The sequence below is a fragment of the Conger conger genome, chromosome 16 (genome assembly GCF_963514075.1).
Source record: "Conger conger chromosome 16, fConCon1.1, whole genome shotgun sequence".
NCBI classification, from domain to species: domain Eukaryota; kingdom Metazoa; phylum Chordata; class Actinopteri; order Anguilliformes; family Congridae; genus Conger; species Conger conger.
In genome coordinates, this window is record NC_083775.1 from 19,242,533 (window position 1) to 19,262,172 (window position 19,640).

General features: G+C 43.4%; 1 protein-coding gene across 1 annotated transcript in view; it reads left to right on the plus strand.

Annotated features, from left to right (window-relative positions):
- The first annotated feature begins 876 nt into the window (after positions 1-876).
- The window catches only part of LOC133114867 (glucagon receptor-like), a 37,393-nt gene continuing 18,629 nt past the window's right edge, over positions 877-19,640 (plus strand). Inside the window, exon 1 of the mRNA XM_061224550.1 lies at positions 877-1,090. The gene's annotated coding sequence lies outside the window, so the exon portion shown is untranslated. The remainder of the gene's footprint in view (positions 1,091-19,640) is intronic.

Below are 19,640 nucleotides of genomic sequence, written 5' to 3' on the forward strand. Positions count from 1 at the left end.
CTCTCTCTCTCTCTCTCTCTCTCTCTCTCTCATATATACACACCAACACATACACCTTTGTTCAGATCAATTGTTTTTTTTTATTGTACTAATCAAACTGCATATGAAGTAAATATTAATTTTGTTTAGGCTGCTCCCGTTTATTAGTAGTTTTTGTTATCTATGTATGGAAGGGTGCCACGTCTCCCAGTGTGTCTGACCGGATAAACGCTCGAATTTAATCTGAATTAAATCATAACGTAAACAGTGTTTCCGAGGACAATGCTTCAGGCCAAGAAAGGACAACGGCGTAAAATTAAACACTTCCGCTCTGTGTATGGTAGGTTTACGCAACCTACTTCATAACCGTGATCTCCAGCGTGACCTAACCATCTCCTTCCAACCGTATAGCCCAGACAAATTATATACAGGAAACTGTGCTTTGTCCTGATAGCTGATTAGCCGCATACATGCCCATCCTACCACTTTTCCACAGCAAAAAGTTGTAATGACTACATCTTAACTGATACCAGTCTTGACAACAAAACGTTTTATATAGTCTGTCCCACAATGACAGATTATGATCTGTTGCATATCATAATGAATTGGCAATTAGACAATGGGCGCTAATAAAAAAAACTGTAATCGCTCACTCAGTTACTAAGATCAACTTGGAGATGGGATAAAACAAATTTACCGGCGATATGTCAATGTACACTGAGGGAACGGGCGCGTAATAGCAGGAGCGCTCAGGGGCTCGACTGCTTGTTTGAGCGACCGCTGACCGGTACTGTGGAGTGACGTCAGCAATGAGTCGCTTCTCAGCGCTGAAGAACACTCACTTCAGTTCAGTACCGAAATTATTGGGGCCCTTTTCTCTTCCTCTCTCTGGAGATAAGTCACACATCATTGGTAAATAATCATTTTCGCTCAGCATTTTACTCATCCACACGAAAACCACCTAGACTATCTGCGTTTTATTTTTTTAACCACAGTTGGATTATGAAGGTCTGAGTGGTACGGATATTACCTGCTTTTATGCATGTCTGCAGAAGATGAACTATTGTGGTGCGGGAAATCGGAGACGAAAGCGGAGCTGCATGCCTTCAAGGTACTACTCTTTTAAATATTTTGTGTATGTCCATTTGTACTCGTGTATACAGCAAACCATTTGGAAATGTGTCTGCTCTCAACCCGAAACTTGAATGACAGGCTGGAACTTTTACATTTTCCTGTTGTAAAAGTTGCCACGAAAAACAGCGGCGAGCCACTAATCTGGAAAATATTTCATGAAAATGTCATGAGAAGTTTGAGGTTAACTTTATTTATTATTTCCATTAATGTATCTGGTAATTTGTGCAATTATATTCAGGTAAAGAGAGAGTTAGAATGCGACCACTTGTTTCACTACCGTACGTTATTTAAAATCCAAAATTCCAACTCTAATAATTACGACTTTCACACACTCCGGTTACCGAGCCTGTAACCATCCACGGATTATTATGTAGAAAATGTAGAACAGAAGAGATGGCTGGTAATATTTTATCTAGGCGCGTTCATTGTTGCTCTGAGTGTGAACATTAATCGCAGTTAAATGGCAAAACTCTCTCTCTCTCTCTCTCTCTCTCTCTCTCTCTCTCTCTCTCTCTCTCTCTCTCTCTCTCTCTCTCTCTCTCTCTCTCTCTCTCTCTCTCTCTCTCTCTCTCTCTCTCACGTAACAAGTATCTGAAAACAGCTGTTAGTTTTAAGTTATTGTTCAAAGATACCTAATTCAGGGGTTCCCAACCTCGCTGCTGGGGACCCCCTGTGTATACTGGTTTTCAGTAGAAAGAAAAATGAAAAGAGTCTTTGCAATATACACATTTTCCCATTGTGCTTATTGCAAACACATTACAATAGGCACCATTTGTCATTGGTCAAATTAAAGACAGAGGTGAATAAAATAATGTTGTCCCCCCTTATACTTAACAGTGCACATTTGACTCTTGAATTCTTTATTATTTAACAAATGGCTAGTTTAAGTAGCCATGTGACTACACTTTCGCCAATGAGGAGCCTATTGATTCAATGCCGTAAAATCTGACCAGATAAATCATTGTTATGTCTTTTAATGACATGTCATGCAATATAGCACAATTACCTCATGGAATGCAACTGTGGTTGGAATGAAAATAGGTACAAAGGGGGTCCCCAGGATCGTGGTTCGAATGGGAATTACTGCCCCAGTTGAATCTTGAGTTTCAAGCATTGCCAATTTGCCAGCGGTTGAAATTCAGAGTGGAAGTCAGGCGCAAATGCCGAGCGCATTACTATTCTACGTGTTTTATTGACGCGGATTTATGCTCAGGCAATACCGCGTGCAAGAGCGCACGAGAAAGGCAGAGGACTCTGCACTGGCACGCTGGGTAAATAATTGGGAAGGGAGTGAAGTGTCATGCAGAAAAGAAATTGGGATACAATACTCAGAATTGGACAACCACAGGATATATTTTGTATATTTTTATATTTGATCAGATAGCATATTTTGTCAAAAGCGGAAAAAAACCTGGAAAATCCCCTCCGTCCGCACCTGTAATGCAGTCAATAAAATTGCATGGAAAGCCAATTAATTTTTATATAAACGTGTCATTAAATAACTAGTTATCAAACGATATTACCCTCAAAACATAAATTCGTTGTTTTCAGGTTCCTTTTATTCATATTAATTAAGATTTGTATTGCCCATATTGGATATCCGTCCTTAATAAATCTATTAAGAACGCTAATCAAACATCAGTTCATGCTGTTAAAATGGCTAATTCGAATTTTCCTAAAGTAGTCTAATCTAAGTCACCGATGGTAACAACAAAAATAAGTCATTATTATTATTGTTATTATTAACAGTACCTACATACACTCACGGAGCACTTTATTAGGTAGACCTGTTAATGCAAATATTTAATCAGCCAATCATGTGGCAGAAATTAAATTCATAAAAGCATGCAGACATGGTCAAGAGGTTCAGTTGTGTTTCAGACCAAATGTCAGAATGGGGAAGAAATGTGATCTAACTCACTTTGACTGTGGAATGATTGTTGCTGCCAGACAGGGTGGTTTTGACACCTCAGAAACTGCTGATCTCCTAGGATTTTCATGCACAACAGTCTCTCGAGTTTGCAGAGAATGGTGTGAAAAACATCCAGTGAACAGCAGTTCTGCAAGCAAAAACATCTTCTTAACGAGAGAGGTCAGATGAGAAGGGCCAGACTGGTCAAAGCTAACAGGAAGGTGACAGTAACGCAAATAACCACACATTACAACAGTGGTACGCAGAACACTCTGAAAACACAACGCTTCTAGGCTCTTAAGTGGATATGCTACAGCAGCAGAAGACCGATAACTCTGATAAAAAAAATAATAAGGTCTAATAAATACCTTATAAGGTATTTAAGGGCTCATACAGTGTACATACAGTGGTGTGCAAAAATGTAGGCATCCCTTGTTTAAATTACAATTACAATTAAGTTACAATGAATCTGTACATTCTGATGGTTGATGTGACGATTAACTGAAGCTCCTGACCCGTATCTGCATGATTGTATACAATGCTCTGCTGCCTAAAGCACTGCAGAGACTGCAGGCCACTGTCACTCATACTGCTGTAGGTCTTCTACATGCACACAAGCCAAATGTAGCACCTGGAAGGTAACAATGTCAATAGTTTCAGTAATATGTTTACTGACTCGACAATTTTAGTGGGCGCTTTCAGTTAATCTTGCTCATCTATAATTGGACTGTTCTTGCAAATTAAAGCACAGACAGGAACTTCGGTTGCTACACTGAAAGGTCAACAGAAAATTTGGTTGTCTTGCATTCTCCGAGTTTATGTTTCCTGTGGGTTGATCCACAATAGCGGTGTGAGAAACGCTGTCCGTCATTTTCAAAAACCGAAAACAGCTGCATACACCGTAAGCGGAAGACTGGGCCCTGAACAGTCACCCTCAGCATTCCTCGGCGTGCTCCAGGGCGGTTAATCTGTTCACTACAGTTACAGCCTGACGTTTCCGCCTCACACCATAAAGTGCTGCAGCTGTTTCAATTAGGCCAGCCACATGCATCAGTGCTAAGCAACTGGATTGCGCACTTGTGGTATAAACCACCAGTGGTTCTCAGACTCAGTACTGGGGAACTCCTAAGGTTGTTGAAAACATGTACAATTTTTAATTCTTTGAAGATTGTTTTCCCATTAAGTTTAGCTTAGCATGCAGGTTTCTCATGCTCCAATTTGTTTTGTTGTTTAACTCTTCGCTTTCCGTAAATGATCTGGTATCCATGACCAACTACATTTTCAGCAGAGGGCGGGTAAGTATGATTCCATGGGCCCTGACTGACAGGGGCCCTCAAAACAATTGTGCTGTAATTGTGCAGGGATGGGGTGGCATATGGTGGTGGGGCCCAATATGACATCTTTTTATAGGGCCAAAAAATCCCTGTCAGCACCCCTGATTAGGACCCAGATTTCACTTGTCAGTGAATCAGCTCTAGCTCTGAAATGGGAACTTAAAGAGGTTACGCTGTTTAACCCTTGTGTAGTCTTACCATTCTGTATACTCCCCTTGTCCTAAGGGTAAAAAATTACCCGCCTTCACTTAATCCCTAAAATTAAGCAGTTTAATTGAATTTTAAACCCCAAATCTGCTTGAAGAAACAACCTGTCAAAATAAAGCAGTTTAATTGAATTTTAAACCCCAAATCTGCATGAAGAAACAACCTGAAGACACAACCTGTTTAACCATCTTATCCCTTAAGACAACACAAGGGTAAAGATGGTTAATTGATTTAATTTAATTGATATTTTGCTCAAATGCTTCAAATGTGTTTTCACATATTTAACAATACGTGTTGCATGGTCCACAATTGACCTGTCAGAAACCATAGGAACATTACATTACATTACATTACATTATTGGCATTTGGCAGACGCTCTTATCCAGAGCAACGTACAACAAAGTGCATACCCATAACCAGGGATAAGTTCGCTGAAAGACCCTAGAGGTAAGTACAATTTCAACTGCTACCTGTACAACAAAGATAAGGACAAGGGCCATTTTTTTTTTTTTTTTTTTTTTTTTGAACAAACAAACAAACAGAGCAAAAGTCACCAAAGTTAACTATCCAAACACTGCTTACCTAGCCAACTAAAAATACCGATACACAAAGCAAGTCACAGAGACAACAATTAAGGTTCACAGGGAGGTAGGGAAGGATGGGGAGAGGTGCTGCTTGAAGAGGTGTGTCTTCAGCTTGCGCTTGAAGGTGGGGAGAGATTCTATAGTTCTGACCTCAACGGGGAGTTCGTTCCACCACCGTGGAGCCAGAACAGACAGTAGTCGTGAGCGTGAGGTGGAGGTTCTGAGAGGGGGAGGTGCCAAGCGGCCTGTGGAGGCTGAACGAAGAGGTCTGGCAGGGGTGTAGGGTCTGATGATTTTTTGCAGATAAGCTGGGGAAGACCCTTTAACTGCTTGGAAGGCTAGCACCAATGTTTTGAATTTGATGCGAGCCATGACAGGCAGCCAGTGGAGGGAAGTAAGCAGGGGGGTGACGTGAGTATTTGGGAAGGTTGAAGACCAGACGAGCTGCTGCATTCTGGATGAGTTGGAGGGGTCTGATGGCGGACGCTGGGAGGCCAGCCAAGAGGGAATTGCAGTAGTCCAGGCGGGACAGAACCATCGCTTGGACCAGGAGCTGGGTCGAGTAGGGGGTGAGAAAGGGTTACAGAACTGTGCCACTGGCTGGTTAATACTGCTTATAAAACAGTCTGCAACATTGGCAGCCTTGGGATACAGGGACATTAACCTTTGGCATGCAGCTGGATTTTTCACTGAATAGGTCTGAGGAAATACTGTAGAAATACCATAGTGCATTGACGCCATTAAGTTCGGCACAGAGAATCTCAGGAGGTGTTGTGACAGCACCAATAAATGCGCAATTATTGTGTGCAGAATGGGAGTCCCCTTCAATTTCTGTTCTGTCCAAGTGAACAATATGCTGCCTCTGTCGGTTCTACAGTTGTCACAGAGATATTCATTTGGAAGGTGGCAGTTCTGACCTACAGCTGATGAATATGCAATTCACTTACATTTGCAGGGGAGCCTTTCGCACACCAGCTTTCCCAACGTCTTCCCAAAGAAGGACAGTGCTTGTGATCATGTGTAGCTTGCATTTTGATAAGGCCCTTCTTAATGAAATATACATTTGCCCAAACTGTTTCTCCAACTGTGTAATTGTGTAATTTCAGGAGAGTTTGGGGCACATTGGTAATTGTGATTTTAATTGGTCCTGATGTCAGTGGAAGCTTGACTATGATCTCCCATTTGCACAGTGCACGCCTGTTTGGTAGCAGGGCTCATTTTGTACTTCCTTCCAGCAGAGGGCATCTCATGGTATTACCCCCCCTCTTCCTGGGCATAAAGGAGAACAAATATCCATAACAAATATGGGCTGTGTTCGATATCGCATGCCTAGCATTCTACTAGTAAATTTAAATGAAAATTAGCCTGAAATTTAGTAGTATGCTAGTACACGGTTTCAAACACAGCCACGGTGTCGTGCCACTTATCGAATGCATAATGGTTATTTGTTCGTTTTGCTAGTTTTGTTAATATTTGCAATGCAACAAAGACAGTTTAGGCTGGAAACTTTCCAGAAAAGAGAGAGCCAATTGATTGTTTGGCGAAGACAGCCATAGTGCTGGGGTGACTGGTTCCTTGGTGTTTTGGTTTGTTTTTTCTGAGTGGATACATCTACCGTACAGTACGATTACACACCCTGTAACACATTCACACAGGCTGGGGCATTTCAGGTAAATGCGTCTCCAGGGTAAACAGTGGAGTATCTCTCGAGACTGGTATACAAACAGCCACTCTGCACCAAGCCATTTTTTGCTGCTTGACAGGAAATAGTTTCTGATGAAGTCATTGAAAAGCGCATTGCAACAATCAATATGTATTTTGGAAAGCTTAAAATTATGCAGCTCTGTGGAAAGTTTAAATTCTGGTTATGTAATGAACTTGCCATGAGAAATGATTGCTTTCATAATCATCATCATATATATCGTTAGGTTTGAGAAAATACAAATATTTTCTACTTATTTATTTAGCCAATATTTTACGTGGAAAACCCCCCAGTGAGACTGAAATCTCTTTTACAAGGGGGACCTGACATGAAACGCAAAGTTATCCAATAAGACAGTTGAGAAAATCCACAGATATCAAACAGGGAATGAAGGAGAGGTGTAACAGTATTTAAGAGTAGAGCAGAGCATCCGTCCGTCACAGGGCCATGTTTTAGGCCAGTGTCTGTCGAGCTGTGAGCTGGCGCACTGTTGATTCTGCTTTTTCCGGACCAGGTGCCTCTGGTAATTTCGGGACTCACGGCCCGCTGAAGAGGGATGAGAGCCACTGCTCGGGGTGTGTCAGTCAAGAGTGAGCAGCTCATTGCAAATTTGGTGGAGCTTATTGAAATTTTTCGGTCAGACAGGTCCACATTTCACCCTTTAGCCAGTCACCTGCTCAACCCAGGTCTAAGTTTCAGTAATGAACAGTTTTCATGGATAGTATGCTGTTCAGCTTGTATTCGATATAGCTGAATCTCACAAGCAGGAAAACTGCATCGGCTAAATTGTATTTATTGTTTATTGTTGTTTTTATACTTCTGTTTTGTATGCAGGGCGGCCTGTAGTGGTTAAGATAAAATGACTGGGACACGCAAGGTTGGTGGTTCTAATCCGGGTGTAGCCACAGTAAGATCCACGCAGCCGTTGGGCCCTTGAGCAAGGCCCTTAACCCTGCATTGCTCCAGGGGAGGATTGTCTCCTGCTTAGTCTAATCAAATGTACATCGCTCTGGATAAGAGCGTCTGCCAAATGCCAATAATGTAATGTAATAATATTTCAGTTTTTACACCCGTCTGTAATTAGAAGAATGGCGTGACCACTTGATCAATCTTTTCATGTTAATTACGTCATCATTGTACCGATCCTTATGTAGCCTACAACATCATTGAGCAGTCATGCTGTTAACAGAACTAGACTGCACAGTGTTTCACAGTGTCTGTGCCAGTACTGTATATACAAACTGTCAGTGCATTAGTTATCTCTTAGCTTATCTTCCTAGCTAATGGGCTATAATATCATTTGGTCATGCTCAATATGAAAGAGTCAGATACCCGTATTTGGTGAAGTTAAAATAACCAAGGAGAAAGTTGCATACAAATGCAAATGTGGTTTGCAATCAAAGAAATGTAAAAAATGTTTTTTAGTTTAATATTTTACAATTACTAAGCGCAAATAATAAACAAGTTTGACACATGCACACTTCATCTTCCTCTAATACACGGAAACGCAATATTATCCAGAAAACTAGGTCCTTAGCACAGACGCAAATGGTGAGTAGTTGAATTAGGTGAGTAACTGCTTGGTTGGAACAAAAAACTGCACCCACACCGGCATTTTTTGGGGAAGATTTAGTATCTCTGCTTTAATATACAGTTTGGTCATTGCTCAGAGTTCTGCCTTGGAATATTTTAGATCTGGATAAAATTGAAACTTTCCTCCTATGGCAACTAATGTTGGGGCTGCGATGTATTATCAACCTTATAAAGGTTGGGTGCAATGTACCATCAATGCAATTAAAAGGTTTTGATCTCAACCACGAAACACAATGATTAGGCCAAATTGAAATTGATAACCCGGAGAAACAAAGATGAATAGATTAGATAGATTCTTTATTGGTTCATTAGGAAATTCTTTTTGTGCGACACAGTCATCAAAGAACACATGAAATGAGTAGCTCAACAGTACATTCCATTCGACTTATAGGCTGCAACGTATTGTACATAAAGGCTAAATCTACAGTACACGACTAGCGTATGCCACAGATAGGACTGCGATAATGGTGACAACATTTGCATGCAGAATGTTATCACATTTTGTGGCTAGTGAATGCAAAGTGGGGAGGGAGTAGAAACAAAAAAGCATCTGCAGCTAGTCAGATGTAGGGGATGATTAGGTGGCCATGGGTAGTGAACTAGTTTTGTGTGACTAGCCAGCACACCTGAGGTAATACCCCTGACTCTTCCATCTTACCCCTATGCTTGTTTGAACACTCAGCCTGAATATCATCATAACCGCTCCCAACACACCGATCATCAAGCAGTCAGTCACGTTTTATTGGTGGACCTATCTTCATATGAAGAGCAGTAGGTTCAGACTCCCTGCCGGGGAGATGTGTGCGATGCCTGAGGCTGGATTGCAGGAGCGGGGGGTTGTGCCCTAACGGACGCCCAGCAGCGAGGGACAGAAAACGCACAGGGGTCTGCTGGGGACGTGCGTCTGGAGGGCTAGCCTGGGGGTCAGCTGCGTGAGACTGAGCAGACACTCCAGGAATGTGGAGATTTATCAGCACAGTTCATATAGCAGGGGAGAGCAGGATTTCTTTATTAGGTTCCACAGCTTCTTGGCCTTCTTATTGTCTTTACTTCAGACACCCTCTCCCTTTCCATCTCCCGTTTCTGTTGCAATTCTCCTTTATTGACGTGACAGGCCTGCATTTGTGTTGCCAGAACATTCTCTGTAATGTCAGAAAGGTAGGAGCAATAACAATATCGTAGTACCAGAACCACAGAAAGCATTCATTTACAATTCATTGAATGTGTATAAACAACGACGTGATATAAAAGCTATCATCGGAATAGCATTGTCTTTTTTTGCGTTCCCATTGCTCTCTTTGTCTCTGTTCTGTCTCTCTCTCATTCTCTTCCCCCCTCTCTCCACCTCCCTTTCTCTCTCTGTTGAGTATAAACTCTGATATTCTGAGAGAAGTGCCTTGAAGCTGAGGGAAGTGCTGAAGAAGCCGGGATTGCTCTTTTCTTGGCCGCAGTTCATATCTCTCTCATGAGAACTGCGCGTATCTTACTGGAGCAGCACATGAAGGGCCAGACCCCTAATTCTGTCTCTCTTTCCAATATTTTTCCTCTTTTTCCTCCCTCCTTTGTTGTAATCACCCATTTGCAATAATATATATGTTCTTATTCTTTCTTCATTTTCCTTATCATTTCAGTTTTCTTCTGACCTCAGTCCCCTTCCTTTCTCCTCCCACTCACATCACCCTCATCACTTTTCTTTTTATCCTCTTCCACCATCTCCCTTTCATGCAGAGGAAACCACAGTCTTCCTTTCCTCTGAGAGAGAGAGAGGACAAGCTCAAATATTAGTGTATAGAGAGGTCAGTGAGCTGAGGCTTGTGACATAGTGAGATCAATGCAGAGATACTGTGTTCTTGTATTGTGTTGGGTTATCTTTCACTTTGATATAATACACACACACACACACACACACACACACACACACAAAAACATATCCTGGGGCTTCAAGTCATGCTAATTCTAGCTTCTTGTATTTGGCTCACTGAGGTAAAGGAAGTGTTGAATCCACCCACATCCCTTTCAAGATTAGCAGAAGTTCAGCAGGCGGTGTTTCTCGTAAGGGACTGGGCCTGCCAGTCAGAGATTTTACAGCCTGTATTCTACCAGCACGTAGAGCACAGCAAATGCTAAATGCTGATAATATGATGGAATTACTATGTGCATACTGAGAAATCACGGGTAGACCACGCTAAACCTAGAGAGCCATGGGGTTATGGGTTTTTTTCCCCCACCCAGTTAACTCGAGAAACCAGCTGAAGTCAGTTAATTGTATTACCTGCTGCTTCAATACAGACATTTATGTTAATTAGTCTCTGGCCGAAAAGCAAAATAAAAAACAGTCAGTTGTTATAGTCATTATTATTAGTCCTTGTTATAGTCAAGTACTGTTGTTTTTTTGGAGAACCCACACTCCAAAAGCTGAGCACCAAGCACAACGAGAAACCAGCAGACCCCAGTGTTGACCATCCCTCTTATAAATAGTATACATGTATTTAAAAATAATTGGCCAATTCCATTATACACTTTTCAAGTGTTAGTAGAGTTGAGAGCAGTGGGTGAGTCAACTAAACAAACAATGTTGTGCATTCAAGCTTTGGACTGGTCTGTGGGTGTCGTAATGTTTTGACCCTGCACAGTGTATGTACTGTCCAAAAATGGACAAAATAGCAGGCCATAGTGTTTTCCTCTGAACAATCCTGGAGTGATGTGAAGTCAAAACCGTATCTCTCAGCTTAGCGAGATGACTTTGCTACCTCTCTGTGAAGTACTCCTGCCAAATGACCTCCTTTGTTGTCTTGTTTTAATCTTTGTGAGGCCACAGTGGAACCACGAGGATCAAAGCACCTGCTGCTTGCCGATTTTGTGTGTGTGTGTGTGTGTGTGTGTGTAAGTAAGTAAGAGAGCAGGCAAGCTGACAAACTGACAAACCTGTGACAAACCCTGCCTTATTTTGGAGGAATTCTGTTGCAGTTTGTATGGCTCTAATAATGCCTTGGATCATTACATAACATTACAGTTATTTAGCTGATGCTTTTACAGTTGATTAGACTAAGCAGGGCCTAATTCCCTCCTGGAGCAATGTGGGGTTAAGGACCTTGCTCAAGGGGCCACAGCTGCACGGATCTTATTGTGGTTTCCCCTGGGGTTTGAACCACCAACCTTCCGTGTCTCAGTCAAGCAATTTACCCACTAGGCAATACTCTACCAGACCTTGCATGCTCTTTGTGAAATTGCCTCTGTTTAGAAATAAACTGTGTTTTTCAAAGCAGCGCAGGGTGAAGCCAAGTGTTTTGGGCAGCATGCTGTGCAGAATCAATAAGCTGACTGATGCTCAAATCGCCCACCCTGCCACTCTGTATGTTGTTGCCGCTGTGTATTTACCCTTATCTCTCAGTTTTGGAGGAATGGATGAAGGAGAAAGATAAAGAGAAAGTAAAACTGCGGGAGGAGCTTGCTGTGGGAACTGCTTCTGCCGTTCTCACTTCAGCAACATCAAATCCAATTAATGATTCATATTTTCAGTATAGTGTCAATTTGGATATCCCATCCCAACCGGGTTATGTTTAGCAGAGTTCAGTTGTAAGCATCTTAGTTAGAGTTCAGGAGTAAACATCTTTGCTAGACTTCAGTAGTAAGCACCTTAGTTAGACTTCAGTATTAAGCACCTTAGTTAGACTTCAGTAGTTAGCATCTTAGTTAGACGTCAGTAGTGAGCAGCTTAGTTCGATTTCAGTAGTTAGTATCTTACGTTAGATTTCAGTAGTAAGCACCTTACACTTCAGTAATTAGTATCTTAGCCCCTCTGTTCTGTTGTGGGTGGGGCTGAGTCACATGCTGGTTGGTTTAGGAAAACGTTTATATGTTAGAATCTCCTCTTTCCTCTCTACTCTCTCCCCCCTCCTCCCCTCTCCTCCCTCTCCCTCTCCCTTGTGGGGGCATTTGTTAGATTATATTTGCCTAATAGAATCACATAGTGCATGCCATTTTGGGGTGTGTCCATGGGTTTGTCAACCTGATAAGGTACAAATGGGCATTTTTAAACATTTCAAGATAATACTTGTTCAACCTGCAATTTTATGGGTGCATTTGAACAAACAAGTTTCATCTTGGGATATGCACATAAACTGAAAGTGTTTGGGGGAGTATTTTATTTCTGTATACTTTTGGAGGCTCACTCTAGTTTCCCTGGTGATAGAGAGGGGGAGAGTGGACAAGGAGTATGTTGAGCGATCGCTGTGTCCTGGCCCAACCTCCACTGGATGGTCTATGGTGCCTTGGGTCAAACCCTGGTCTCTGGCTCCCTGCACACGCGCACACACACACACACACACAGCAGCTAAGTATAGCGCCCTGTATAAATAACCTGCTGCTCCACATTCCTGCTCCGCAGATGCTGTAGGGACGATAAGGAAGAAATGCAGCCAAGCACCCTTATGCTACACACACACACACACACACACACGCACATACATGCATACATGCACACCCACACACACACACACACACATGCATACATACACACGCACACACACACACTCGCACACACACACACACACTCACACACATACACACACACGCACGCACACACGCACGCATGCACACACACCCACACACACACACACACATGCATACATACACACGCACACACACACACACATGCATACATGCACACCCACACACACTTGCACACACATGCATACATGTGCACACACACACACGCTTCACCCGAACACACACACACACACACACGCACACACACCTACATGCACGCTCAAAATCAAACTGCTATAAACATACATATGCAGGTACATACACACACACACACACACACACAGACACACAGACATGCACCCGCATATGCTACACCGACACACGCACACACAAACTGCTGAAAACGTACATATTCATACATGCAGGTATGTGCGCACGCACACATACGCAGATGCAGACAGTCGCAGGATCCAGATCAACATATCAACCTCTTGTTCCCTTATCAAGGGGGTGAATCACAATTTTACCATGGTAATATATTGCCGTTTCCACGGTGAACTTTATATTTTTTTGAGGCTGTTGCCTTGATTTATTTTAATGGTGCTGGAGTCAATATCTGGGTCTTTATCTTGGATTTTTCGAACGCATTCCATTCCAGTTGAGGCTTGTGATGGATGGGCAGGCAGAGTCTTCAAAGAAAGGAGTGTGAGTGGCACTGCTCTTCACTGATGAGAGGTGAAGTGTGGTTCAGAGGTCAGGAGGTCATCCAGAGGTGACTCAGCTGCAGGGAAGAAGGCCCTGCTGTGTACTCTGAGAGCAGTGATTTGAATCAAAACTTAATTCCCTCATCCGTCCATTCTTCCCTCCGTTAATACAATCATTTGTTCGTCCATTTAATCAGTCAGTCATCGTAATCATCATATTCATTCATTGCTGTCCCTATCAGACATGCATATTGAAGTTTCTCTCAACATAGCTAGTGTGAACTTAATGAACTAATGGCTGGAGTGAGTTCTGTGTGCCCACTTGTGTACCAAGCACCATTTGTCTGTGGTAAAAGCTTATTCAACACTTATTGGATTAACATCGATTTGGCCGCTTCAGCATCCTCGGCTTTATCGCCGATTAGCTCTCCTTCCTGACATGTGTGGCCTTTCATAGGATTAGTGGCAAATTTATTAAATAACCCCCACACGCGCTTGGCCCCCGGCATCCCTTTAATTATCGGAAACCTCCGGAAGCCTTGTGCTCTGCCCTCCTAAAGAAGAGAAGCATGTTGGCCTGCCTATGTTTGCCCGTTCCCTGGCGGGTGCAGATACCACAAAGGCCACCCTCCTCCTCTGGGTCACAGGGAAGTCTGAGAATGGAGGCATAGAAGAGTTGATTTGAGGTCTGGCGGGTAAATTTAAAGAACACAGGTCACACATAAAATACTGGACATACAGCTTTGTGAGAACCCCCCCCCCCCCCATTACAATTGGTAATTTTACCACATTTATCATTTTGCCGCCTTTAGTGACCACCTAGTGTGACTGTCCACATCTTGCAAACTGTGAGATTAATGAAACTGACAAGTGTGTGGTGGGGGGGTTGTGTGCCTTCGCCAAGCGGAGAGCAATTCGTTTCACCCGCAGGGCAAGAAAGGCAGGGCAGCAGTCTGAAAGCAGCTGGACAAAATGGGATAGAAGCAAATGACATACCAGAAAAACAACAACAACAACAACAACAACAACAACAACATGCACAAATATAGAGAAAAACGGAATAGTTTCTCAGAATGTTTGCCAACTCTAAAAAACAGATCTGTGACAAACTTGTATGACCTTAGTTTTAGCCTTGTGTGGCTAGACCTACATAGGGCATGGCTCTGCTCGTGTGTGCGTGTGTTTGTGTTTGTCTGTGTGTATGTAGGTAGGTGTGTGTTTCTGCGTTGAGATAAGGTGCACTTCAGCATGATTAGAGTGCTGCAGTTTGATAAGGTGCTGTAAAATAGAATGTAATGTGAAATGCTACGATATGGCAGGGAGAAAAATTTTTGGGATGAATATTTTAAATGGAAAGCCCCAGATTGGAGGTCAGTGGCAGTTCTTTGATTGGCTGCGCTGACCAACAGCTGCAGAACATACAACGTTACCTCGGCGACCCTCTCAGCCGCCGCTGACAGTGAGAAGGCAGTGTGTGCAAACACTGGAAAAGGCCTCTGGAGAAGAGAGATACAGGGAGATATGGAAACGGAGAAACGGCAAAATAACCGCGACTGTGGCGGAGAGGGATGGAGAGGCGGACAGAGTGATAAAGGGAAAGAGACCGAGCGAGAGCTGTTTTGGGGTTTTTAATCAAATCCTTCTGATTCTTTATTTTTTCCTCCTCTTTAAAAATGGACATGCTCATCCGCTGCTTGGAAATCTGCTTTTTTGGTCGTTCATGTCAAAGGGTTTAAATTTGAATGCTTAATTTTCAATTTTGAGCAGCTTAGACTGCAGAGCTTGGGGATAGGGATTTGGGAAGGAGGGACAAATGTATGAGGGGAGTATGTTTCTCTGAGCGATTTACATCAGAGTGACTACACACAGATTGTATTTTTATTTTTCCCTGCTCCACTTCCGTTGGCAGAAGCTCAGTTGCTGTGTGCAATGAGTAGGAATGTTATCAGATATTTCTAGAATGAATCACTGTAGAGGTATTCTTTCAGAGTTGATTCACGCCCTTGTAATGCTGTTCTATTAATTATTTTTGAAATAAAAGCCTCTCAAAGATTACCCCCCCACACACACACACACACACACACACACGCACACACACTGTATACCCATATACACACCCTGTCATCGGCCAGCTGATTTCAGTCCGTTCCCTGGTGAGTACCACCTGAACGTCCATGCTAACGGAGGATTGTGACATGGACCTCTATGATTCTCGCCCCACTACGAAGGCTCAGCCCCCTCCTGCTTTCAAAATGGCGCGTGAGAGAGACCATGAGCTCAGGCAGTAAGAGCATTCGTCTGGCAGTCGGTGGGCTGCCGGTTCGATCCCCCGCCCGGGCTGTGTCGAAGTGTCCAAGAGCAAGACACCTAACCCCCAAATGCTCCTGACGAGCTGGTCGGCGCCTTGCATGGCAGCCAATCGCCGTTGGTGTGTGAGTGTGTGTATGAATGGATGAATGAGAAGCATCAATTGTACAGCGCTTTGGATAAAGGCGCTATATAAATGACAACCATTTACCATGAGCAGCCGGTTATCTCGCTGTACTTATCTCACCGCTCATCCAGCTGTAGTTTACCTCGCTTGGCTGTGCCTTGCTGCAGGAGTCGCTGTGTACTTCCATTCTCCCCACAGAGGAAGTCCTTCTCCGTCCGATCAGGTTCTTAGTGGGTCGTGACCCAATTAGAACCCATTGCACGTTGCAGTGGTACCTCAGTTTGAAGCCATTATCGTTTTGTGCACTTTTATGTAATTTCTGTGAAAATAATGCATATACATTTTGGGGCAGTGGGAATTGAGAGGACAGGTATTGCAGCTTCCCTGTGGAAAACTCACCTAATTGAGGTCATTGTGCCTGATCTTATATATTCCCCCATGTGTGCTGTTCTGTGGATGGTCACACATATAAGACTCTAAGGCAAACAGGGGAAACAATCAGTTTGAAGTGATGGCTTGTTTATTACATTTGTGGGTGAAATTACCAGGTCGTTTGAGGGAATTGGAAGTGGCTCAGACTTTTTATTTTTTTAATGACACAGAGATAATAGCCTGTATCCAATCAACACTTGTCCTTAACTTTGACTTACAAATAATTTCAGGCATTAAACTTTTCAGATTCAGTTTGACTGCTGAACTCAAACTGTGTTTGAAAATAATTTTCTACTTTTTATTTTAATTGTAAGTGAAGTTGACAAATGTTGACTTCATCAGTGTGTTTGAAGCAAAGTGGATGAAATGTCAAATGAAAAGACATTGTTTGATGTGGATAAGCTGTGGATAAGCTGTAATTATTTACAGTTCTCTCCACTGTTATCATTTTTAACTGTTACTGCTGGTTACAGGCATTGTGCTAAGTAAACAGTGCTGCTTCCTTGCGCGTGCTAAGGTGCGTATAACGTGGGCATTTCCTACCTGTGCTTCAAGTTACGGTTTGTCTGCTCTTTCGGTGGGATGTTCATGTACTGTAAAAGAACATTTCTACTGAAACTAATTTGGCATAATTTAGCATGAACAAAGTCAAGGTCACCCCGAGTGATTCTGTAATTAAAACCCAATAATTCTCTGGAGATGCAGATATCAAAACCCTGTTATTGTTATGTTGCTAAGCTATCATTAGCGCTTCCTTACCTGACTTCATGTGTACTCATTAACCCAGCCCATCTATGTACCTACCGCTTTGTTACTCTACTCTGTCATGGAGCATTGTTCCATACTGTCGCACATCACAGGGTGTGGTCAGGTAGGCTTGGTGAGTGCCCAAAAGACTGAAGACTGAACGGCAAAGCAGTGAGGTTTGGGGCTGCCTCTTATTAGCCCAAAAGTGCAAAAATATATTCATTGCGTGCCTCCACAAGAATATGCACAAAAACAAATATAGGCAAAAAAAATTCCAGCAGTAATATTCCCAAATACAAAACAATTTGGACGGATGTTAACCCCTGGTTAGGCAGCTGCCGCAGCATAGATGAGGAGTGAGGGTTAGAGAAAATGGCGGAGAGGGGGGAAAAGAATGACCCACGGCTGCGTTTGGGGCTACTTCATAGCAGGGCCATAGGGCTCTGTTGCACCATGCAAGTGTCAATACAGTTATCCAGTAGAATTCTCTGGCGGTATACAGCACACTGTAATTTTGTCCGCTGTTTTATATGTCCCCGATGTTCAGTTTCACTTCTCTATGAGACGTGACAAGTATATCCTCTCCGAGGACAATGAAGTCAAAGCCGCAGGATTATTTTTAGTTCTGTTCCGTTTGATGTCGCAAAAGTGCAGCGAGACGTTGTCGGCTGAGCGTCCGGCTGCATGCCCTGAGCGACGTCGTCTCCTGGGAGACGGGCGGACGGCCCGCGGCGGGCGTCGCCATTCTGCCGTCTGCCAGACAGACAGCGAAAGCCATGTTCACGTCTCGGCTGATTAGCCCCGCTGGAACAAAGGGAAGCTCTGTCTGTTTAGCGATAATGTTCCGGCCTTGTGTCGCTGTGCCCCGCGGCTTAGCTTTCGCCCGCTGACTTTGTGCAGACTGCTCTTAAAAAAGTGACACGTATTAACTTAAACATTCGTATTATCGCCCTCCCCCTCTGGAATCTCCGTCTGGGCCTGTCGTTACTGCTCCAACTGTACCCGTTCGGCTGGAGCTCTCCCGCCAAAACTTGGACACTGCCAGCCAGTGACCATTTTACCTTGAGGCCATGTAGAACTACAGGAGAGAGCTTGTGTCAGCTGCAAGATAGGCTCCTCTCTTCCTGATGGCCACTGCCAGCTTATGGGCTTGTCTGTGGTTTCCTGGGATTCCTGGCTGTATTCACCTGGTGGCGTAGCCATGGCCAACAACAGCAGCTGTGACTGTCCGGCCTGGTTTGCATGTGAGGAGTACACCTCTGCAGGCTAAGGCGCTTGAAATCAAATGTCTTGTATTGTAGCGCATTATCACATAAAACTGTTGATTAGACTAAGCAGGGGACAACCCCCCTCCAGCCCAAGCTACAGGCAACCACAAATAATTATCTGATTAATTTTTAGTCTCTCTGTATTCCTCGTTTCATTTAGGGTCATGTAAGTATGTAGACTGTTATATTTCTTTCTAGTTCAGTCACATGAAAAAGCAAAATGCTGGAGTGCGGCTTGGTGAGGGTGTTGATTGAGGTTCTGGTTTTCTGAATGAGACTGGTTGATGTCCTGGTTTGTAGGGCTTAAATATGGCACAGGGAAGTTTTTATTTTTATTTGATTTACTCCTCTGGTGTTTTAGAATGGAACTTGGCTCTTGAACTAGGAGAAGCACTCTGTTGTTCCTGGAGGGTGTGTGTGTGTGTGTGTGTGTGTGCGCCTGTCTGTGTACAGAAGGATTCTTGGGTTTCGGTGTTTGTGGTTTTGATAAACATATTTGACACGACTTTGCAAAGTGCTGTCTGTAAGCTGGAACTTTGCACAATGATAGTAGGGACACGTAAGGACAGGGGTAATGGTCCATCACACAGATAATTCCACACAGCAAAACATCTCTGAGCTGCAGCCCTCAGGCTTGCTTTAGACGTGTGTGCATGTATTTGTGGATTTGTGTGTGTGTTTGTGTGCGTGTGTGTGTGTGTTTGTGGGTGTTTGTGGGTGTGTGTGTGTTTGTGGGTGTGTGTGCATGTGCCTATAGGTATGCCTGTGTATGTATGTGCCTGTGTATGTGTGTGTGTGTGTGTGTGTGTGTGAATGGCAGTACTAATGGCCCTATAAGTTTACGGGTGCAATATACAGTCTATGGAACATCATGTGGACCTGTGTTTTCGACCAGCAGCTCGTGGTAAAGAACAGAATGAAATGGACATGGTGGGCAGGGTGAGAGGCAAAGGAAGAAAGCGAGAGGAGCACATGTGCAGTAATGGAGACAGAGCTCTGCTTCAGTCCGTCAGTCCCTGTGGCACGTGCGCTTTTACACGGCTGCCTTCACTCCGTTCCTCCTCTCTATCTCTCCATCTCTATGCCTCTATCTCTGTATCTACATCTTTACTATCTGTCTGC